The sequence below is a fragment of the Musca vetustissima genome, unplaced genomic scaffold (assembly GCF_032173495.1).
Source record: "Musca vetustissima isolate MV318-11 ecotype Yass unplaced genomic scaffold, APGP_CSIRO_Mvet_v1 utg25068, whole genome shotgun sequence".
NCBI classification, from domain to species: Eukaryota; Metazoa; Arthropoda; class Insecta; order Diptera; family Muscidae; genus Musca; species Musca vetustissima.
This window is the reverse complement of record NW_026889252.1, coordinates 41,129-66,396: the sequence shown is the minus strand read 5'-3', so window position 1 is coordinate 66,396 and position 25,268 is coordinate 41,129. Positions and strand designations below refer to the sequence as shown.

The 25,268-nt window shown below is 34.6% G+C and overlaps 1 pseudogene; it reads right to left on the bottom strand.

Annotated features, from left to right (window-relative positions):
* Positions 1–1,759: 1,759 nt before the first annotated feature.
* LOC133336933 (U2 spliceosomal RNA) lies at positions 1,760–1,915 on the bottom strand (annotated as a pseudogene).
* Between the last annotated feature and the right edge of the window lie 23,353 nt (positions 1,916–25,268).

The following is a 25,268-nucleotide window of genomic DNA, read 5'->3' as shown; positions in this document are numbered from 1 at the left end:
GAAATTTGTCACAGCGAACTGAATTAAGACTAGAATTATGTTTGATAAATTTCGTGGAAATCGGTTCAGATTTAGATATAGCTCTTATATAAAATTTCGTCCGATTTAATGTAAATGGTGCACCAAAGTCGCTATATATATTTCAATTTGCACGAAATTTTGCAGAGCGAACTGAATTGAGTCTAGAACGATGTGTGTTATGTTTCGAGAAAATGGGTTCAGATTTAGATATAGCTCCCATATATATTTTAGTCAAATTTAATGTAAATGGTGCAGTATATATCGTTCGATTGGCACGAAATTTGGCACAGCGTACTGAATTCAGCCTAGACTGATATGTGCAAAGTTTCGTGAAAATCGGTTCAGATTTAGATAAAGCTCCCATTTTTATTCCCTCCACCATAGTATGGAGGGTATATTAGTTTTGTTTTTCCGTTGGTAACGCATCGAAATAATCATTTCCGACCCTATGAAGTATATATATTCTTGATCAGCGTAAAATTCTCGACTCTAGCGTCTAAACGAACTGAGATAGAGCGCCAAAATTTAGCATAGAGTCGTATTTTGTCTGCAGGCAGGTCAAGTCGAAGATGGGCTATATCGATCCACGTTTAGGCATAGCTCCCATATAAGGGCACCCCCAAATTTTCAGTATTTTGGGGTTCTTGAGCGCGTTTTTCAACCGAATGCGTTAAAATGTGGTAAAATGGGTTATTTTTGGATACCAAATTTCTCCACAGAAAATTATAAATGTAGGTCCACTTTTTCTGGTAGCCCCCATATAAAGGTACCTCCCAATTTTCAGTTTTTGGGGGGTTTTGACCGGATTTTTTCACCGAATTGGCTGTAATTTAGTACTTTGTACTTTGAGTTCTTATTTTGATACCCAATATCTCTCCCCAAAAAATTATAAATATAGGTCCATTTTTTTCGGGTAGCCCTCATATAAGGTTACCCCCCAATTTTCCGTTTTTTGGGGTTCTTAAGTCCGTTTTTTAACCGAATTCGCTGAAATTTGGTACTTTGAGTTCTTATTGCGTAGCAAATCTATCCACAAAAAATTATAAATATAGGTCCATTTTTTCGGGTAGCCCCCATATAAGGGTACCCTCCAATTTTCGGTATTTTGGGGTTCTTGAGAACGGTTTTCAACCGAATTCGCTGTAATTTGGTATTTTGTAGTCGTATATGGTAACAAATCTCCCTACCAAAAATTATTAACATTCACCCCTTTTAGGGGTAGTTCCCTTATAACCCCCGTTTTTGTTTTAAAATAGCTGATTTTTTTCGTGTGTTGGGGTTATCCCATATAGCTGTATTCCACCATAGTTATTCGGTAGACGAACTTTTCAGTTCATACCCCACATAGTATGGAATTGTAAATGGATTTAGTCCATTTAGCCATATGTTGTAATCATTTTTCTCTCGGAGGATATCGACATAAAAACTAAGATGTGAGGTTTGAGAATGAACTGCATCGACCCGCATTTAGGACCAGGGTCTATATAAAACATCCTACTCATTTCATATTTAGCGTGATGGACGGTATTGGGATTGAAAACTAAAATGTTAGCTTGGAACTTGAGTTACCTCGGCCCTTAATTAGGCCTAACCCCTTATATTATGAAAACACCAAGTAGTTGCTAATTCCTAGACAATGTTATCAATATTGGTCCCGATTTTTTATTTTTATTTTTTTTAATATAAAATTTTGAATCCTAGTTTTTTCGAAATTTATTACTTTATTAAATTTATTACTTTATACCAGGCCAACCCGCGACAGGAGTGGAGCAAGCCCCTAAACATCCCCTCTATTTCCAAAAATCAGTTTAGCATTTATTTTCCTCCGATGGAGGATCTATCAGATGTTAATCTGATAAGAACAGATACTACACTTTGGGCTCATATACAATATTGCCCTTTAAATTGGAGAATTTTCAGGATTTCATGTTTCACCGTACCATGCACTAATAATATATTTTAGGGTTTTGAGATTTTAGGAAACCCCCCATTGAAATTGCTGAGGGTATCCAAAGTTCGGCCCGGCCGAACTTAACGCTTTTTTACTTGTTATTTTTGGCCGATTTATGATAAATGCTGCATCAAAGTCTCTATATATCTTTCGATTTTCAGGAAATTTGGCATAGCGTACTGAATTGAGCCTAGAGTGATAGTGATATATATAGCTCCCATATATAGTTTCGTCAGATTTTATGTAAATGCTGCATCAAAGTCCCTATATATATCTTTCGGTTTGCGTGAAATTTGGCATAGCGTACTGTATTGAGTCTGCTAAGCTGCGTAAAAATCGGTTCAGATTTACATATAACTACCATATATATTTTCATTCAATTTTATGTAAAGTGTGCACTAAAAACCCAAAGTTTGTACGATTGACATATAATTTTGTTCAAATCGGTTTAGATTGAGATTCTCATAGATAATTTTATAACAATTGTTCGACTGACATGCATTTTTCATAAGCCCTCAATATATGCTACGAATTTCCGATCGATTGTATGTTAACAATGTCACTTACAAACAAACTTATTAGGGACGAACATTTGTTGAGCTTGGTTCAATTCGGTAGAACTATTAAAAATGATTTCAATAAATAAATTATTCTATCCTCTTGTGTACTTCCAAAGTATTGTAGCGTCCTTTTGATCTTTCCTTCTTACACTAAAATTTTAAAATATATTTTTAATCCTTTCCAAAAGGTGGGATAATCCTTGGAATAAATAACTATTATACAACATATGTACGAGTATCAATTTCAAAAGAGAAGTATTACTCAATTGAGAATTTGTTGTGGTTGTTTTTGCTGTCTTAAATTCCATTGAAAAGAAGAAGATTTCTTTTTGTCGATAAAGCACACATTGATTTCATTAAACATACAAATATTTACTTTGACTTTTTTCGGATAAATTCTTAAATCAATTTGTTAGCATACATTTGAATGTACTTTTTATTTTTCCCCTAATAATACTAAACAATATTTGAAAAACCAGAGAAAAAAAACTATTCTACTCAAATATTGAAACAAACAAAAATTCTTTGATCCATTTCCTAGATGCAAATATGTCTGTATTATGTGATTTTAAAGTGCATCATCACATAAAGAACGAAACTAAGTGAACGAAATAGTTTCTTTGTCGGATCGACACAAATACACACACACACTCACTCACAGACACATGGCCATACATTTCATCTCATCTGGTCAAGGACATAAAGTACTGCTATGTTTGTACGGTTGTATGGTGGCAGCAGTAAACCTAGTTACTTTTTTCTTTGAACATGCTTTATTTTTTCACATAAATAAAAATATCTCTCTTTCGTTTCGTTTTTTATCATTTTGGACATACAGAATAGATTTATTGTTGAGAAGGGGGGAAATCCTCAGGTAAGGTAACGAGTGCAAGGTAACAAAGGTATGAAAGTAAGCAAAGGAAATATGTATGTACAATTTATTATGAATAGAGAGATTTTTGCATATTATATTTACACATATGTTTGTACAAACATGTATTCTGTAAATTTGTGATTTATTATAAACATATGGCTGCAGACTCGACAAAGTTAGGGTCAAAAAATAAAGAGTTTGGTAAGGCGGAATAAAAAAACTGATTTTATGGAGGCTTTAGGTTGGTCGTGACAACATACCTATACAAATGTCGTTATGTTTTTATATCTTCCATCATGAAATGCAAATTAAAACCAGTAAGGAAAGTAATAAAGTCGGACTGGGCCGACTATATGATACCCTTCACCACTTTGGGTGTATTGTACATATCTATGCTTACAATTGCATGCCAATGTTCACTCGAAGAGTATCCTCATGCCTCTTTGCAGCCTATGCTAACTTTAATTTCATTCGGGCAGATTTCGAGTCGTCTGCGTACCATGGAACACATTTAAGGAAACCCGTTTATAGTAAAATTGATACACGCTATTCGGGACATCGCACTGTTAAAAATTTAATCTCAATCAGACACCCGATTTTCACGAAATTTAACACACATCGTTCTAGAGTTAATTCAGTACGCTATGCCAAATTTCGTGCATATCGAAAGTTATATAAGGACTTTGGTGCTTCATTTACATAAAATCGGACGAAAATATATATGGGAGCTACATATAAATCTAATCCGACTTTCAAGAAATTTAACACACATCGTTCTAGACTTAATTCAGTACGCTATGCCAAATTTCGTAAAAATTCAAAGATATATAGGGACTTTACTGCACTATTTAACTAAAATCGGACGAAAATATATATGGGAGCTATATCTAAATCTGAACAAATTGTTACCAATTTCAATAGGGTTCGTCCTTGGGCTAAATAAATGAGCTGTGCCAATTTTCATCCAATTCGAATCAAAAATGTTGTTTACAATTTAACATGGACAGGCGGACGGACATGCATAAATCGACTTAAAAAACCAGTAAGGAAAGTAGTAAAGTCGGACGGGCCGACTATATGATACCCTTCACCACTTTGGGTATATTCAACAGATGAATCCTAAAGACGTCGCTATATCGAAATCTAAGCCGATTTCATCGAAATTTGTCACAGAATATCGGCCACATATTGAGTTCTTGGTGCATCATTTACTTAAAATCGAGAGAAAATAATGATAGTTCTATCCAAATTTGAACCGATTTCAATAAAACTTTCCACATGTTAGGTTATATAAACTTCAGAACCTTGTGCAAAATTTTGTGTCAATCGGCCTAAGTTTGGGTCATTGTTACACCTTTTACTAAAAATCGGAAGAAACTATATATAGGAACTATATCTAAATTGGAACCGATTTCAACAAAACTTGCCACACGTTATCTTATAATAACGTCAATAAGTTGTGCAAAATTTTGTGCCAATCGGACCCACCTGGGGAGTTTGGTACAGCATATATATCTATATCTAAACCGATTTTCACGAAACTTAACACACATCATACAAATCGAAAGATATGTAGGGACTTTGGTACACCATTTACCTTAAATCGGACGAAAATATATATGGGACCTATATCTAAATTCTAGACCCAATTCATTAGGCTGTGCCAAATTTCGTACAATTGATGGATATATAGGGACTTTGGTGCACCATTTACCTTAAATCGGACGAAGATATATATGGGAGCTATATCTAAATCTGAACCGATTTTTCCCAATTTCAATAGCATTAGTTGGACCAAATAAGTGACGTATGCCAAATTTCATCCAATTCGGATCATAAATGCGACTTGTACTTTGTTTACAAGTTAACATGGATAGATAAAGTGATTCTATACATATTCTCAAAAGGAACCATGTGTCTATCTCGTTTCATTTTGCCTGTTACAAACATATGCACAAAGACATAAAACCCTGTACCACAGTGTGGTGAAGGTATAATTACTTATGTAAATATCCATAGGAAAATGCCCTCACAACCACAAAAATAACTATAATATTTGGGAGTACCATTATAAGAGGTGGATCCGAAAACTCGGACCAATGTTAATAATACTTAGCGGGAAGGTTTGGTACTCCTGTAGAACCCAACGTGCAAAATTACAGCAAAATCGGCCGATAAACTTGTCAACAATTCTAAAGATGAATATTTGGTGCCCCATTCTATTGGGGCTACCCAAGAAGTGGACCGCTATTGATAATTTTTAGTGGGAAGATTTGATACCTTATGTGAACCCAAAGCATAAAATTACTCGGAATTCGGAGTTCCGATTTTGGGGTACCGTTATATGGAGGCTATTCCTAAATGTGGACCGATACTGATCAGTTTTTCCTAGCAAGTACCCCACAATACCAAATTACAGCATAAAATATTCAAAATACCTAAACCGACATAGCTCATTTTCGAACTTGATCTGTCCCCAGACAAAAGACAAATTGTGTGCACAATTTAGGCGATATATCTCAATTAGCAGCTAAATTGCCACTGAATTTTAAGCTTATCAAGAATATATCAAGCTGATCAAGAATCGATGAATTGCAAATAGAAAAACAAAGTTAAAAAACTTTGAGTCGTCGGATGAAATTATATATGAAAGTTTAACCGAATCTTTCCAATAGGGAGTGGCAGTAAGGTAACATCCAGACTTATTGTGGAGTAAAAGAAATTTTTTGGACCCACATCGTTCAAATAGTGTTATCGCCTAATTTTTGTCACCTTAGTGAAGTCCTTCAATCTTTTCCATTTAAACCGCATTAGGTTGGTTATTTCGTTAATAATATAGGAGACTTGCAAAACCAGGACAATTACAGGACGATTTACACCTGCTGCTTTCAATGCACCCATTTTGTGTACGTGTTATTGCAGGCTGAGATGTCCTTTGAGAATACATGGTACTCTGCTAAATTCCTTTTTGGTAGCTTTAAGACATGCTTTGTTTTATGTTTATTTAGATCTTCCGATAAACTGTTTGTGTTCTTTCAGTCCCCTCTTAATTTCAAAGCATTCTGTGAGTCTTTTTCGCCCATGGCCTTAGTTGTGCACTTATGACGAGTAGATTTGATATCTCATTGCCTATTATACCTATGTGACTCCATATTCACGTATTGTGATCTGGTAGGCGAAGTGACATTTCGATACTCAGTTCTTCGATAAAAGGTGTCAGTACCGTCTTTTCTGCTAGCCGGAAGCCATCTGTGTAGCAACAGTTGCCAGATGACATTTATGCTTGTGTTCTGCTATCGCGTGAGTCTCAGCCCTGTATCATAGTTTCACATGATTTGACTACTCTTGTTTCAGGCATTCGGACTGACTAGTTGGTGTTGTTATGTAAGGTCCCTGTCCGACGAATTTGAATTTGAAAAAAAAACAAGTGAAAAAGCGTTAAGTTCGGTCGGGCTGAACTTTGGATACCCTCCACCATAGTTATACTGACTGATACATGCAATGCAAATGTAGGGAACATACCAAAAAGTGGGCATATACCGATAATTCTACAGACCGATTTATGTAAACCATTATGTACACCAAATACAAACTTCAGCAAATTTTTAATGGTGATTTTTCCTAAAATCTGTAAGATCCAAAAAGTGGACTGATACTGATAACGCATGGTAGAGTATAAAATCCTAATTAATGAACGGTATATGCCAATTTTGACCCAATATCTTAATTGTTTATCTCAATTCTTTCCTTCAAGAGGTATCACTATATTGAGGAGATGCCTAAATGTCTGCCGATATATTTCATTATGTTTGAGTTTTTTTTATCACAATATCTTTAGAAGGAGGAATGCATACAACAGATAGCTAAATAGTCTTTGTAGGGTAAACATTTACTATTCTTGGTAACGACTACCCAACCCCAATACACGGAACAAATCAGATAACAATTTTAATATAAAAAAGTGGTGGGGAGATTTGTTACCATATACGACTACATAATACCAAATTTCAACGACTTCGGTTTAAAAACGCGCTCAAGAACCTCAAAATATCGAAAATTGGGGATGCCTTTATATGGGGGTACCTGAAAAAATTAACCTATATTTATAATTTTTTGTGGAGAGATTTGATACCCAATAAGAATTCAAACAAGTGAAAAAGCCGGGCGGAACTTTGGATACCCTCCACCATAGATATACTGACAGGTATTTGAAATGAAAATATAGGGAAAATACAAAAAGTCGACCTATATCGACATTTCTACAAATTGATTATGTAAACCATAATGTAAAATATAAAACAAATTTCAGAAATCGTTAATATACCATCAGCTTTATGGCTAAGGAGGGTGTATACACTTTGACACAGTTAAATGGTTCTAGACCCCATGTTTCTTTGGATCAAATTTGTTTCGGAAAATATTATTTCTTACAAACTTAGTTCAAGTTCGAAGATGGGGAATATCGGTTCACTTCTTCTAGTACCTCCCACATAGGAGCTAGGCCTAAATGCGGGTTATAGTTCATATATAGTTCATTATCGAACCTTACGATCTATTTTTGATGTCGATATCCTCTGCAGGAGAAATGATTACAACAGAGCGTTAGAACCAAACCCAAAACGCGGAACAAATCAGATAACTATTTTAATACAAACAAGTGAAAAAGCGTTAAGTTCGGCCGGACCGAACTTTGGATACCCTCCACCATAGATATACTGACAGGTACTTGAAATAAAAATATCGGGAAAATACCAAAAAGTGGACCTATATCGACATTTCCACAAACCGGTTATATAAACCACAATTTAAACTATAAAACAAATTTCAGAAATTTTTAATGGACAATTATTCTCTCAACTTTATGGATAATGAGGGCATATACACTTTGGCACGGTTAAAATGGTTCTAGATCCATGTTTCTTTGGATCAAATTTGTTTCAGAAAATTTCGATTTCATCCAAACTTTATCTTCCAAACTTAGTTCAAGTTCGAAGATGGGGAACATTTCCACTCCTTCTGGTACCTCCCACACAGGGGCTAGGTCTAAATAGGGGTTATAGTTCATATATAGTTCATTATCGAACCGTACGTTCTAGTTTTTTATCTCGATATCCTTCGCAGGTGAAATGATTACAACATAGTGTTTGAACCAAACCCAAAACGCGGAAAAAACAGATAATTATATTAATATAAAAAATGGGGTTATATGGGGACTACGCCTAAAAGGGGTTGACTATTAATAATTTTTGGTAGGGAGATTTGTTTCCATATACGGCTACAAAATACCAAATTTCAGTGATTTCGGTTGAAAAACGCGCTCAAGAACCTCCAAATGCCGAAATTTAGGGGTACCTTTATATGGGGGCTAACAGAAAAAAATTTACTTATATTTATCATTTTTAGTGGAGATATTTGTTACCCAATATGAACCCAATATACCAAATTTCAGCGAATTCGGTTGAAAAAGAACCCCAAAAATACCGAAAATTGGGGGTACCCTTATATGGGGGGCTACCAGAAAAAATGGACCTATATTCATAATTTTTTGTGGAGTGATTCGGAACCTATTTAGAACTCAAAGTATTAAATTACAGCCAATTTGGTGGAAAAATACGACCAAAACCCCCAAAATACTGAAAATTAGGAGGTACCGTTATGTGGGGGCTACCAGAAAAAGTGGACCTATATTTATAATTTTTTGTTGCGACATTTAGTACCCAATAAGAACCCAATGTACCAAATTTCAGCGAATTCGGTTGAAAAACGCGCTCTAGAACCCCAAAACTCCGAAAATTTGGGGGTACCCTTATATGGGAGCTATGCCTAAACGTGGACCGATATATCCCATCTTCGAATTTGACCTTCGAAAAATAGCGTGATTACAACAGACGGACGGACAGACGGACGGACATGGCTAGATCGTCTTAGAATTTTTCCCTGATCAAGAATATATATACTTTATAGGGTCGGAAATGAATATTTCGATGAGTTACAAACAGAATGACAAAATTAATATACCCTCCATACTATGGTGGAGGGTATAAAAACAGAATTATAGATTTTGGTGTGATTTTCTTTGTGGTTTGAGATTAGTAAGAGATTTTGGAAATTTGGAAATAATGCTTAATTATTAAAATATAATTCCATCATCTTTTTCTCAATTTTTCTTAACCACTGTTTACAAATACACTCCTTGTGTATTGGTACTTTGTCATAAAAACACGAGTAAATAATAAATACATTAAGCGTAGGATAATATGCATAACATTATCCAAGGTAATGTGCTGGATAAGAGTAAATAAGACGAAAAAAAAACAAACATAATATTTATATCATCATCATTTCACTCCCCACTGGCAAAAAGTGACACATCACACAGCAGCATCACATTATGTATATTTTTATTCATTTCAGTTTTGTTGCTGTCTTCTTTTTACTGGAAAATGTCGCCGTGGGTGTTGCATGATTTATTATATGATGTTATAAATATATTTAGATTATCTGATATTGTTGTTTTTTATTTAGTTGTTTTCTTTTTTGTTGTTCTTGTAGATTAAATTAAACAATACTTGCATTTAATTGTTCATCTTTGCTATCATTACAGACAATTCTTGTGAAAACATTTAGAGGCCTTATCAAACAGACAGAGAGAAGAGAAAGGAGATTGAATTGAACAATTTCATGTTTTGAGGTGAAAGTTCATTGTACAGCTGTGTGGAGATTTCTAAACGATAAACGGCATATTAAAATTTTATATTTGCAAATTCTAAGGAATCTTCAAAAACAAAGACAACACAAACAACAATGCAAATATCACAAGGATTATTACAATTATTATGGATTGTTTTGGTGACAGTCTTTACGAAAGGTAAGTTCATTCTACTATTTTTTGTGTGTTTAATAATTTAGGAGATTATTTTTTTTAATAATTTTTTTTTATCCTGGAATATAATTATTTACTGAGACTTGAAAGGAAAATATTTATAATAAGCTGCTATATTATGGACATTTCGAATTCCTTTCTATTAGATATTGAGTATATTATTGAGAAGCTTATGATTATATCCTTATATAAATCAACGTCCGGAATCCTCAAAAATGTTTAACTGATTTGTACATAGGACAGTGCGATGCAAATTTTTATTATAAATTCAGTTTTCAATACACTATTTTTCCGGTAATTATTTTCACTGTACATTGACCTTTTTAACAATGAAAACGTATGTGTCGATGTGGCTGACAAATATGTATCTATTGACTAATTGTACCTTTTGACAAACTGTTATCCTGGTTTGTGTTCGAATTTTTGCCATAAGACAAGAATAACAAAACTCAAAAAATTCAGCTTGAGCCCGGCTGGGATTTGAACCCTGTTTCCCATGGCATCTTTTGATGTCCGGCGCCTTAGCGTTCAAATCCACCTTCTTATCTTCCATTGCATACCATTGAAGTAAAATATTGTAGTCTGTATGGAAAAAAATGTCCGTCACTACAAGAAAAATCTGCTCTGAAAAGGAATGTTCTGGTGTGATGCCAAATGTCCGAACCTAGACATGGTTGAATTAAATTCGTAGATGCAATTTCGCAACAATAGTCGACATAAATACAACTTATCAAGTAAAGACATTTTTAAGCCACATTGCCCAATATGCCTGATGAGCCGCTTAACCAACGGCGAAACGGGTCGCATAGTGGTGGGGATGGCTTTCCTTTTCATTGCAACTTCGATCATGTAGCTCATCTCGAAAGAGAAATTAATATAAAAGGAATCACTAATGTCGAGCAATATTTTTATAAAATTTGTAATTTTGAGAATTGTTACGGTTTATGGGGGATGCACCAAAGATGAATAATTTTTAAGATCTACCAAGTTTAGGCCGCACAGGAATCAACATTCGCCTAATATAATGCACATATTTTGATCATTTGTGGGTAGTTATTAAGAGAATTTGTCATCTAGACTATATATTCGGATTTAATGTATGTCAAGTAAAAATATTGTGATTCACTGGCTTCATAGGGATTTTACAAGTTTTTAAAATTTTGTACTCTTGCTGGGGGAGGTACCAGAAGGGGTGGAGGGATAAACATTGTCCTTGATATAACTTTGGTAAAATATATAACTTTGTGCGAAGTGTGTTTCCGCATTCAAAGCACCACCTGTCTTTTTATAGACCGTCCGTTTCTCCCTTCACTTGGTGGTTGTTAGTTTTGTAACCGTGTATTTGGCTATTGTTTCTCTTGCTAACAAACTCTTACACTCCACCTACTAGATTGTGGTTAGCATTACATTGTTTGTTTATTTCAGACACTGCATTGCTATTACAAAATTCTCATATGTATTTTCCAAATTATTTCGATACAAGTAACAGATGTAATATGTATATATAGGAAGAGGAATATCTCCAGCTCATCCACAGGAAGAAGAATATCTACAGCTCTTCCACAGGAAGAATAATACTTGCAAATCTGCTATAGGTGGAACAAAATCAAAGGACGCAGAACATCTGCAGCTCTTTCCTACCTTGCTCCTCCGTAAATAGAAGAAACCTACAGTTCGCTTCTAGGAAGAAGGAGACCTCCAGCTTTCTTATAGCAAGAGAAATACCTCCAGATTTCCTATAGGAAGAAAATTACATGCAGGTCTCATATAGGAAGAAAAATACCTCCAACTCTTCTAAGGAGGAAGAATACCTTCTACAGAATGCTTCTACAGGAAGAAGAATTCCTGCAGCTCTTCCACAGAAGAATACCTACACTTCTTTCAAAGAAAGAATAATACCTGCAGCTCTTCCATCTACGAAGAATAATACATGCAGATCTTCCACAGAAAAATATACCTGCAGCGCTTCCACAGGAATAAGACACCTGCAGCTCTTACACAAGAAGATAAATTCCTGCAGCTCTTTCAAAGGAAAAATAATACCCGCAGTGCTTCCATAGGAAGAATATTACATGCATTTATTCCACAGGAAGAAGAATACCTTCAGCTCTTCTACAGGAAGAAAAATACCTGCAGCTGTTTCATAGGAAGAAGACTCCTGCAGCTCTTCCACAGGAAGATGAATACCTACAGTTCTCCTCTAGGAAGGAGAAGACATCCAGCTCTTCTAGGAAGAAAATTACTTGCAGCTCTCGTATAGGAAGAAGAATATCAGCAGCTCTTCTACACGAAGAAGAATACCTGCATATCTTTCAAAAGTAGAAGAATACCTGCAGCTCTTTCACAGGAAGAAGAATACCTACAGCTCTCTTGTATGAAAAAAATACCTACTGCTTTTCTACAGGAAGAGAATTTCAAGCAGCTCTCCTATAGAAAGAGTAATATCAGCAGCTCTTCCAAAGTTTTGTTTTTCCGTTTGTAACGCATTGAAATAATCATTTCCGACCCTATAAAGTATATATATTCTTGATCAGCGTAAAATTCTATGACGATTTAAGCATGTCTGTCTGTCTGTTCGTCTGTCTGTTGTAATCGCTCTAGCGTCTAAACGAATTGAGATAGATCGCAAAAATTTTGCATAGAGTCGTCATTTGTCTGCAGGCAGGTCAAGTTCGATGATGGGTTACATCGGTCCACGCATAGCTCCCATATGAGGGTACCCCCAATTTTCGGTATTTGGAGGTTACTGATAAAAATATTAGAAAGTGAGTTTCGAAAATGATCTATATAAAAACTGTGTTTATGCCTTATATAACTGAAAGCTGTAAATTGAAGTATTTTGTAGATGTTCCATCCTACCATGCGTCGTCAACATCGATCCATTTTTTGGTGTTTTTAGGAAAAAGTTCCATAAACATATTTTATTTAGTGTACATAATGGTTGACATAAATCCGTTTGTAGAATTATCGGTATTGGTTCTTTTTGGTATTTTCCGTATATTTTCATTTCAAGTATCTGCCAATATACCTATGGTGGAGGGTATGCAATGTTCGGCCCGGCCGAAGTAAACGCTTTTTTCACTTGTTTATTTTAACAAAGAAATGGGGAATGTTCTATTCGCAGATCGCATTGGCATAACTAAGCATGTCTATACCGCATTTTCGCATCCACGAAGTTTTCTTCTTGTATGTGACATCAAATGTAATACCGATCATCCTGGGAAAGACTGTAGCCGACATTATTATACATTTTGGAGCCTGTTTTATTTTGGACATTTTAACAGAATTGACTCTTATTTGATATTTTGAAATCTTCTCGTATGACGAATCCTTCTTCTAAAAATTCACCATATAACGGTGCCTCTTCAGTTTCATTATTTACATAGCTTAAGCTGCATTATCTCACCGAAGTGGCAATAATTTGAAATGCGGGTTCTTAGAGGATGAAAATCATGTTTGCAGAACGACATCGATATATATCCATGATAGAACTTTGAAATTTTGCATTGGCTTGATATTACTCCTAGGATGGCTGGTAATGCAAATGGGGTATATCCACCCACGTTTTGGTATATCCTCCATATAACGGTAATTATAACATTATTTTCAATATTCAGTATTTATAACAATTTTCTCAACAGAATTGGCGGTAATTTGTTAAGTTTAGTTCCCATTGGGTATGAAATCTCTCCACCAATATAGGTCCAGTTTTTACGATAGCCCCCATATAACGGTATTTCCGGGGTTCTAGATACATTTTTCAACACAATCAACTGTAATTTGGTGTTTTGGCTATAAGATCTGCTTACGAGAAATTATCAATATAGACTTATGTTCGGTATTCGCTATTTTGATGGTTTTGGTCACATATTTCCACCTAATTGATTGTAATTTGTTATTCTGGGTTGTGGTATTAAAATAAATCTCCCTACTAAGAATTATCAATATTGGTCCACTCTTTAGCGAAGCACCCATATAACCCTACATCCCAAATATCGGTATTTTGGGGAGTTTGAGCACGTGTTTCAACCAATTTGGGAGCAAATTAATATTTTGGATTCTCATTGAATAGAAAATGTCCCTGTCAACTAATACCAACATTGGCTCATGTTTTAAGGATTTTTAACCGAATTGGCTTTAATTTGATTTCTCGGGTCCTCATGAGGTGTCAAATGTTACTTCTAACTAACTGGATTCTCATTGAGTAGAAAATCTCCCTATCGAAAATGATCAATATTGGCTCATGTTTCAGGGTAGACCTAATAAACCTATTCAGTATTTTGGAGGGTTAAGCATGGGGTGTCAAATTTTCCTACCAAAAATTATCAATGTCAGTGTGGTAGTATAGCTCCCATACAACAATACCCTCCCATTTTCGGTGTTTTGAAGACTTTGGCCACATTGTCCAATCGATGGGGCTGTAATTTGGTATTATGGGTCAGAGAAGGTTGACGTATATAGAGTGGCTATCGGATTTCTGGTGTATAAACTAATTAAAAAAGTCCCATTTAAGTTTTTCAACTAGAGTGTCTGAAATTTGGAACATTTTTTTTTCGAAGCAATAATAACCTACAATAACATAAGAACATTACATATACCCACGTTTTGACATATCGGATTCCGGGTGCTTATTTATTTTGTTTTTTTTTTTGAGATTTTAATTGTGTAGGAAATCTCCTTACTGAAAGTTTCAATATTAGCACATGTATTCTTCTAGGCCCCAAGTCGCACATTTTTACTGAAGTATCTGCAATTGGATATTTAGCGCTCTCGCAAGGCGGAAAATGGATTTTTGTTCGGACTTGTACCGCGTACTGACAGATATTCTATACGTCGCAATTAATCCGCCCTCTATAGGAATCGAATGGTTTGTCTATACCATCTGATAATACCCAGATAAGCAAATTGGTAGCTGTACCAGCATGAATATTTTTCAGACCTGTTTGATAGGCTTATTGGTCACTCTCTCCAATACCCAATATGGATCTAAAATATAAAGTCTGAAATTCTAACACAAAAGTAGAATATTCGTCGCATAGTGCTAACACAATGCGGCATTTTAAGAAATCTGAATTTTTCTGGCAATGGTTTGGCAACATATGTGAATTTGGAATGTATGATTTATATTGCCTGGTAGTGGAACCTCCTGTCTATTTCTACACTTCAGAACTGATGTGGTTGACTATATATAGATTGGGGATTTTATTAAAAACCTAAGTCGTTCGCTTATTTAGATTTTTCATTGAAGGAAGGGAAGAATTGAGTATGGTATTAAATGCTTTTAAAGACTTTCAATTGTCCTGCTTTGGTGCAATTTCCGACTTATATGTTTTCGGAATCAGTGTTTGATTATCGCTCATTGAATACCCTTGATGCTTGATGGAGCAATACCATAGTAATATAATAGGGTCGAAAGCAAAAAATATATCACGCTATATCTCCGAACTTTGACCTATTGAGTATTTTTCCTTCTGGGGTTTTCATATACTAAATTACTATTATATATATATATATAAATATATATATGCCTATTTTTATACCCTTCACGACACTGGGGTACAGGGTATTATGTCTTTGTGCATATGTTTGTAACAGGCAAAAGGAAGCGAGATTAGTTCCTTTTGTCATAAAATCACTTTCTGAGTGTTAAATTGTAAACAAAGTGCAGGTCGCATTTATTATCCGAATTGGGTGAAATTTGGTACAAGTCACTTATTTGGCCCGAGGACGAACCCTATTGAAATTAAAGAAAATCGGATCAGATTTAGATATAGCTCCCGTATATAATTTCCCTATATATCTGATTTAGATAAAGCTCCCATATATAGTTTCGTCCGATTTAAAGTAAATGAGACACTAAAAACCCAATGTTTGGTCGACTGGCACACAATTTTGTACGATGTACTAAAGTTGCTATAAACCTTCGTGTGTCAGGTTTTCTTGAAATCGGTTCAGCTCCTATATATACTTTCGTCTGATTTTAGGTAATTTGTGCACCAAAGTCCCTATATATCCCTCGATTTGCACGAAATGTGGCACAGCGTACTGTATAAAGTCTAGAACGATGTGTGTTAAATTTCGTGAAAATCGGTTCTGATTTAGATATAGCTCCCATATATATTTTCGTCCTATTTTAGGTAAATAGTGCACCAAAGTCTCTATATATCCTTCGATTTGCACGAAATTTGGAACAGCGTAATGAATTAGGTGGAGAACGATGTGTGTTAAGTTTCCTGAAAATCGGTTCTGATTTAGATATAGCTCCCATATATATTTTCGTCCGATTTTAGGTAAATAGTGCACCAAAGTCCCTATATATCCTTCGATTTGCACGAAATTTGGCACAGCGTACTGAATTAAGTCTAGAACGATGCGTGTTAAATTTCGTGAGAATCGGTTCAGATTTAGATGTAGCTCCTATATATATTTCCGTCCGATTTTAGGTAAAGAGTCCACCAAAGTCCCTATATATCCTTCGATTTGCACGAAATTTTTCACAGTGTACTGAATTGAGTTGAGTCTAGAATGCTGTGTGTCAAGTTTCGAAATTATAAATATAGTTTAGTCCGATTTTAAGCAAATTAATATCTGGAAAGTTTCCTTGAAAACGGTTCATATTTAGATATAGCATAGCTTCCATATATAATTTCGACCTATTCATGTTTACTGTACACCAAATAATCAATGGGTGCCTGATTGATTATACATTTTAAACATTGAAGCCCACAAAAGCGTGTGTAAAGTTTGCTTTAAATTTATTTACAAAATTTAGAATAGGATTGATGTTAGTCGGTGTACTTATGTTAGTCGACTAACATTGATGTTAGTCGGGATTGATGTTAGTCGGTGTACTTATAGATAAAGATTACACATTTAAGGGAACCCCCCCCATTCTCGATTTTAAATTTTCAAGATTTTCAATGGGCTGGTAAATCAATACAAATGCTTGTTAAGGTTTGTAACTTTGCACATATATAATTGAAGATTTAAAAGAGAAGAAAAATAATTTACAAACATTTTTTGTTATTGTTTTGTTGTTGTTTTTTGTAATTAAAGAAAAGTCTTTATTTTTGATGGCGGGCATGATAACTCCTCACTGGAACATCGGAATCCGAAAATTCCAACGGTGTTAGAAAGAGTACATGTCTGGCTCTCGTACGAACTAGGATTATTGACTGCGCTCTAAAATTATCAAAATGGTGGACCTTTGAAAAAATATTTTTGGAAAATCGCCGATTTTTTGCCAAAAACCAAGTTAAAAAATAAGGAAGATCTTCACCGATTGGCTTTATCCTAGTTCATACGATAGCTATACACTCCCAGAGAAACGTTGCAAAATTTGGAACCGATTGGATTATTAGTTTTTGAGTTATCGTGCCCGCCATTCGAAAAAAATGTTTAGATAAAAACGCCTTTAAAGTTTGAGAAGCCCTTCAGCCGTCACTTGATGCTGACACAATAAATCGGCTATATCTTCAAGAGTTCTTGAGATTTTCACTTGAAATTTTGTAGAGACATTCTTTAATCAGTGTAGAGTCGAATTATATCAACAAAAATTTTGACCCCGTGAATGGGGGGGGGGGGTCCCCTTAAATTCGTTCAATTTCATGTCAATGTTCCTCCGAAGAGGCAACGTTTGTTAGGATACATATGTAGAATATACCCAAAGTGGTGAAGGGTGTCATATAGTCGGCCGAGCCCGACCAACCAATAAGGAAAACGGTAATCCTTATTGGTTAACATTGAACTATAATCCACCCACCACATTTTAAAAATTTTAAAGCTCCTAAACATTAATTTTGCATTTAGTTTCTTAAGTCATAAGTTACCTCTTTGACAACATTTTAAATTTTGGTCATTATATCCTTGCTGAAATCTATAGAGCTATGATACCTCCAATGTGATGGTACGGCCACGTTTGTTTTGGCTCCTCATTATGAAGGTTATAAGAAATTTCGACCCGACTTAACCATGTTTTTGATTCATTCATATTTAAATATGTTATCCACCACTATTTAATAAATTGTATGAATCCTCTCAGGTGGGATACAAACAGTTTCGATAAATTTTAAACCTAATAGTAATAAAATGCTAAGATCTCCCGCAATTTAAACTAGCTCGGAATTCTAGTAATTATATTTTTTATGACACCTCACACCAATATTTCAAATTCAGGATATTTATAAAAATTCTCACCACGTATTCCTTCACATAACTTCATTTCCCCCCTCCTTCATTTATTTCCTCCCCCAATCCACCTAATTATTTACCCAATCATAAAAAAGAATAAATATTTTTAAACTGCATTACTGAAATGTCATCAGAAATTATATCCGTCTTGCAATAACCTCTTGTGCCACCACATGTCCTTGGTAGACCACAAAATCTGAAACCAAAACAACACTCACGCACGCACACACACACTCACTCAAACTCACAAATACATTCATGTAATGGAACACATACGCCATGGCGTTCAATGTTTTACCACGCACCAGCGTTTATTTTTGTCATGACAGTTACTGATGTTGCCTTTGCCAACCTTTGAAATGTTTAGACACATGTGGTGAGTGTGTGTGTGTGTGGAGGGGGAAATAACTTAAAACGAAGAAACTTGAGAATATGTGAGAACATCCTCCCACACACACACACGTAAAATAAAATAAACACCATTATATCTAATCCTTTTAATTCCTTTAACGAAACAGGAAACATTTTACACTTGTAATGGAAGTTTTTCCATAGAAAATTTTGTGAAAACTAGAGGGAGAAGAAATAAGTGAGAATTTTTTTCTGCTGTGTTACAGAAGATGGAAAATAAAGTGAAAATGATATTGTTTACTTTGCGTAGTCAGTGAAAGCACGCACATTTATTATGTCACTCTTGCTCCTGCTGTGTCGGTGTGTGTGTGTCATTGTCGATGTGCATGTGTTTGTCATTTGTCTTACGTACTTCCGTTCGTTTCTCTTCTATTATACATTTAAAATAAACACCGAATGCAATCACGTCTTTAGGAAGATTTCCGTTTTTATTTTTATTTCCGTGAGAAAGTCATAAGAAGAGGAAGTAAATGCTTCCTAAAAAAACAACGATAAGTCAAAACAACCTTGTAAAGAAATCAAGAAAACAACAACTACAACAACGATAATAAACAACATCCAAAATCAAAAGGCTTACTCGGAACTCAAAACGTATAAGGTATAAAAATTAAGACATTAAAGTCAATAATGGAATGAAAGCCAGAACCGGAAAGCACAAAAACGTGGAAACAAAAAACACAGCAAGCGAAGAAAATTAAAACGTTTTCAAATGCGTTGCGAAAAAAAACATACAACGACAATACCATAAAACGCATAAATAAAACAATGTGACACACATACAATCTCACTCACTCCCTCCCTCACGCTCAGAATTAACAAACTAAAGAGAGAAGAACTTTTAAAGATGTACAACAGAATATTATTATTGTTGTTGCTGTTGGATGGAAGCAAACAAAGGATATTTGCGAACATTAAAAAGACAATGATATTAAATATACAAATATAAAATACACAGGAAGAAATTTTGACATCAAAATTATGACCTGAATATCAGAAAATTTTACACGGGGAGGGGACCAGGAGAATAAATAAATATGACTATTTTGAATAAGATCGCTCAGTATTTAAGGGGTTAAAATACACACAGCAAGATTTTTGTGTAAAAATGACATTTACCCCGGAAAGACATAGATCACAAAAGTTGACAGGATAATACAAAAAATAATAATAATACAAAAAATTTATTGATGTATGCGGTCGGTTAATATTATAGAGCAACTATCGTGAATATTTCCACAGAATCGAGGTAACATAAAATATTCTTTATTTTTATTGATTCACTCCTATATTAATCCTTGATTTGTATACCATCCACCATAAGGTGGGGTGTATATTAAATTTGTCATTCCGTTTGCAACACCTCGAAATATTCACCTGAGACCCCATAAAGTATATATGTTTTTAGATCAGAATAAAATTCTATGTCGACTTATGCGTGTCCGTGTGTAAAAATTACGATAAAGATCTCAATATTTAAGGCAGAGCTCTGAAAATATGCATAGACATTGCATTTATTCCTAGGATTTATGGTATTGGTGGCATATATTAGTCCACGTTTTGGTGTAGCCCCCATATAACGGTACCCCAATATTCGGTATTTTGGTGATTTTGAACACGTTTTCAACGGATTGTGTTTTGGGTTTTCATGACACCGACGTAGCCAGAGGGGGCCCTGGGCCACGAAATGAGGATTGATACAGATATTGGATTTTTCGTATCATTATATCATTAAGAAAAAAATTACACACATTTTTGCAAAATTACTAATTTGTTTAGTGGAACTGCAATTGAATTTCGAAATATATTTGAGTACTCGACTTTTTGAGAGTACATCTATAATTTTTGATGCATAGATTAAGAAAAAAAGTTTTTTTTACATCCTCCGCATTACGGCTAATATATAATATATATACCCTATACTTTGATACGGCAAAAATGTGCCTCATCGAAATATTGGTTTTATACTCCATGGTTCTTTGGACCAAATCCGTTTCAGACAAATTGGACTCATTTACAAATATCCGCCCGTCCGTCTACGTGTCTGTCAGGCTGGCTGATGTGCAAGATATCTCTCGAAGGGAGTAACCGATTTCCTTTAAACTTTGCACATCGTAAAATTTCTTCCAAACTGTAATCAAGCTACCCCACAAAGTGGTCAACATTTTGATGAAAATTAATTGTATAATATAATGCGAACTGACTATCCGATTTCAACTAAACTCTGCAAAATGTAATATTTTATCGAAACCTGTTTATCGAAACCTAGATGGGACTCATTAGTCCACTCCTTCTAGTATCTCCCCTACAAAGGGACAATATTTAGAAAACTATATAAAAAAACAACAAACTGGGATTAAGCCTGACTATTTTGCAAAAAGAAAATACAAATGGTATCCCAAATAACCCGCCAAACACTATTTAGAAAACTTGTAAATCTCATGTGAAACGAACGCAATATCCAATTTCATCCAAACTTTGCACATCGCAATATTTTTACCAATCCTATCGGTCCTCTTCTTCTGGTACCTCTCACACAAAGTGTCAACATATTGAATATTCATAAATCAAATATAAATCGAATGAAATGTCCGATTTGGTCTAAGCTGTGCACATCGTAATATTTCTTACAAACTTAAATCTTGTTCGAATATGGAGAATATCGACTCACTCCTTCTGGTACCTCCCCCACAAAATGGTCTAAATTTTGCTGAAAATTAATTGGGATCATTGGATTTGAACCAAACTTTGACACACTGATATTTTAACTAAACCTGTATAATGTTGCAAGAGAGGACTTATCGGTCCACTCCTTCTAGCACCTCCCCTACAAAGGGTGATGCATTCAGTCAGGAATATGGCTTATAAATGTTTATATTTATATACAAAATGAAGCGATTATACACGCGGAATTCGCAAATTATGTATTTGCAGATGTTTCTAAGTTCAAAGTAATTATGACCGCAGTTTTATTGGGCGGATTTGAACACGGCTGGCCTCAGTAGATTTAGCACATAAAAAAACTAAAATCACGCGGGGTTCAACCCAATAAATAGGTTTTTTATAAAAATGTTCTTGAGATGTACATCAATCGAAGTGAAATCAGGAGTCCTACGATCCTATAATAAGTTTAGGGCTTCAACTAGCTCGTCCGAAAACAGGGAAATTTCGGCTTTAAAATGTCAGAATCCGGCTTAGTTGAATGCGGTGGAAATATCGAAAACTTATACATTAGAACTATATTGCCAATATGGTGTTCTTCAATTCAGTCGTTGAGCACAAGTTTCTAAATGGTGTAATGGTGGATTTACACCCTCCATCGTTGTATATTTTTTCAAAATAATCGTTTCTGACCTCATGAAGTGTATATATTCTTTATCAGTGTAAAATTCTTAAACGATCCGAGCCATGTCCACAAGTCTGTTGTAATCACTCTAGCATCTGCAGAAACTGAGCTAGCTGTCCAAAAATTTGCACAGAAGTGCAAATTTCTCCTTCAAATGTTCTCTATTTTGAATACGTTTTGAACCGAATTGATTGTTATTTGATATTTTGTGTTCTCATTAGGTATTAAATGTCTGTATCAAAAATTATTAATATTGAACCACTTTTCAGTGTAGCCCCCAAATACGATACAATAAAAATTTTAGTATGTTGAAAACTATGGACAAGTCTTTTAACCTATTTTGTAACATGATGATGTGATTTTTTAATTCTGGTCGTTCAAATTCTATAACGTTTAAGAATTAAATCACTCAATTTTTATTTATTCATCACATTTATTTGCAATGGTTCTTAGCATGAATTTGATAGAAAATAGTATGAAAACGGAAAAGCTCTCAATTTGTTAACGAATTTCCGTTATAAATCCTTAAAAGTCGTAGAACTATTCAATAGCTAACGATGGTGTAGGATAACGGGAGAAAAAAATATTTTTTGGTTCTCAGTGGAATAGCGTACTAAATATAGTCTAGAATGATGTTTGTTAAGTTTCGTGAAATTCGGTTCAGAATTAGATATATCTCCTATATATATTTTCGTCCGATTTTATGTTATTGGTGCACCAAAGTCCTTTTATATCCTTCGATTTACACAAAATTTCGCACAGCGCACAGCGTAAATAAAGTCTAAAGTGATGTGTGTTAAGTTTCGTGAAATTCGGTTCAGATTTCCATATAGCTCCCATATATATATATTTTCGTCCGATTTTATGTAAATGGTTCACCAGTGTCCATGTACATCCTTGGGTTTGCACCAAATTCGGCATAGCCTACTGAATGAAGTCTATATTGATGTGTGTTACGTTTCGCGAAAGTCAGTTCATATTTAGATATAGCTACCATATATAGTTTCGTCAGATTTTATGTAAATGGTGCACCAAAGTCCCTATATATCTTTGATTTGTTCGAACTTTTGCATAGCGTAATGAATTGAGTTTAGAATGATGTGTGGTAAGTTTCAGAGAAATCGGAAAAGGTGTCTGATTGAAATTAAATTTTTAACAGTGCGGCGTACCTAATAGCGTGTATCAAATTTCTATAAATCGTTTTCCATAAATTTGTCCCATGGTACGCAGATGACTCTAAATCTGCCCGAATGAAATTAAATTTATCATAGGTTTCAGAAAGACATGAGCATATTCCTTCGAAGGAGCAGTGACATGCAATTGTAAAGATACATATGTACAACATACCTAAAGTGGCGAAGGGTATCATATAGTCGGCCCAGTCTGACTATACTACTTTATTATGACTAAATCCACCATTGTTGGTAGTCCGTAGTCAAGTAATAAAATGCGCAATTGATATTTCGATTATTGATAGTCCCTGAATAAATATTTTTGTTTGTTTTTAAATGTAACGCTTATATCCGGTTCTAAAGAAAACTTATTGGAAAAATCGGCGACTGTTGATAGTCGTTGGGATAGCAAAAACAAACATATTTCCGGTATTAAAATAAATCTATGCATATTGGTGGTCCTGGAGAAAATATTGTTACCATTTCCTTGTTTTAATAGTCCTTCAGCTTTTAAACTTGTGTGTATTAAAGCTCTGTTCATCGATACCACAAAATTATGTAATAATAACAACATTCCCCAACATATAAGCCAACCAACAATAACACCAGATAATAAATCCTTCATTAAAATTTACATATTTTTTACCATTGTATCATTGAACGCCTTAACACACACAACCTTACACAGACACTATAAAATCGTCCTTTTTTCCACGTTTTATGACAAGGTAAGGAAGGTATTAAACAAACAGCAACAACAGCTGTACACACACACTTTCACAAACACAATCGCACTTATAAACACATAAACCAAAAAAAAGAACTGCTAAAATAAAAAGCGGATGCTTTAAAGGAAATGACTGAAACAAAGTGTTAAGGAAATGCGTGGAAATTAAACATAAAATGTTGTAAACAACAACAACAATAGAAACATAAAACAACACAACAGCAACAACAAAAGCGACAAGGATATAACCACACAACACCGTTATTATTGCTGTCAGTTAAGGGCAATGGTATTACGAACGACTGCGACGGCGAGGACGACTATTCGAGCATTGTAAAATCCAAAACCGTTAGTTAGTCAGTCCGTAGGTCGGTCGGTAGGATGAATGCTTTGTTAGAGTCATTGTGATATTAACTTTAAGCAACATCATTATATACAAACATTCCCTAACTCCCGCCTTACCTGCGTCTTCTTCAGAGTACCCCTCAGTTCCTAACTCCCGTCTCTCTCTCTGTTTGTATATGAAAATTTGAAAACAAACATATGTAAATTGTAATAAATTAACATAATTTATAGCTCACAAATAAGCAGCATAACAAGTCAAAGAGCCAACAGACATGGCAAATAGAAGAAGAAGCAGAAGTAACAGCAGTCATGTGAACGAACACAGGCACAATATAATGTTGACATTACAACACAGTGGTGTGGGTAATGTTTTTGTTTCGGTGAACATGGAAATAAATAAATAAATGAATCTTGGTATTACTCTCAGAGCTAATGTTTTAAAAATCTTCCTGTCATTTGAGGATTTTTATGGATTTTGGTGGAGAAGAAAATAAATAAATCTATATTTTGTTTTGGGTATTATGTATGAAAAAGTGAGTTATAATGATGTTAGTTATCGAAAATGTGAGGTATTTTACACATCCTCGATACTATTTTTTACACCTACAAAAAATACGCTTAAGAGTTGTCAATAACATGTTGATATTTGAAAAATATTTTTTTCAAAAACCAACAATAAGGCGTGGATTTTTTAATAATATTTTTTAAGGACTAACAATAAGGCGCGGATACTTTAAAAATATTTTTCAAAGACTAACAATAAGGCGTGTATTCTTTAAAAACATTTTTCA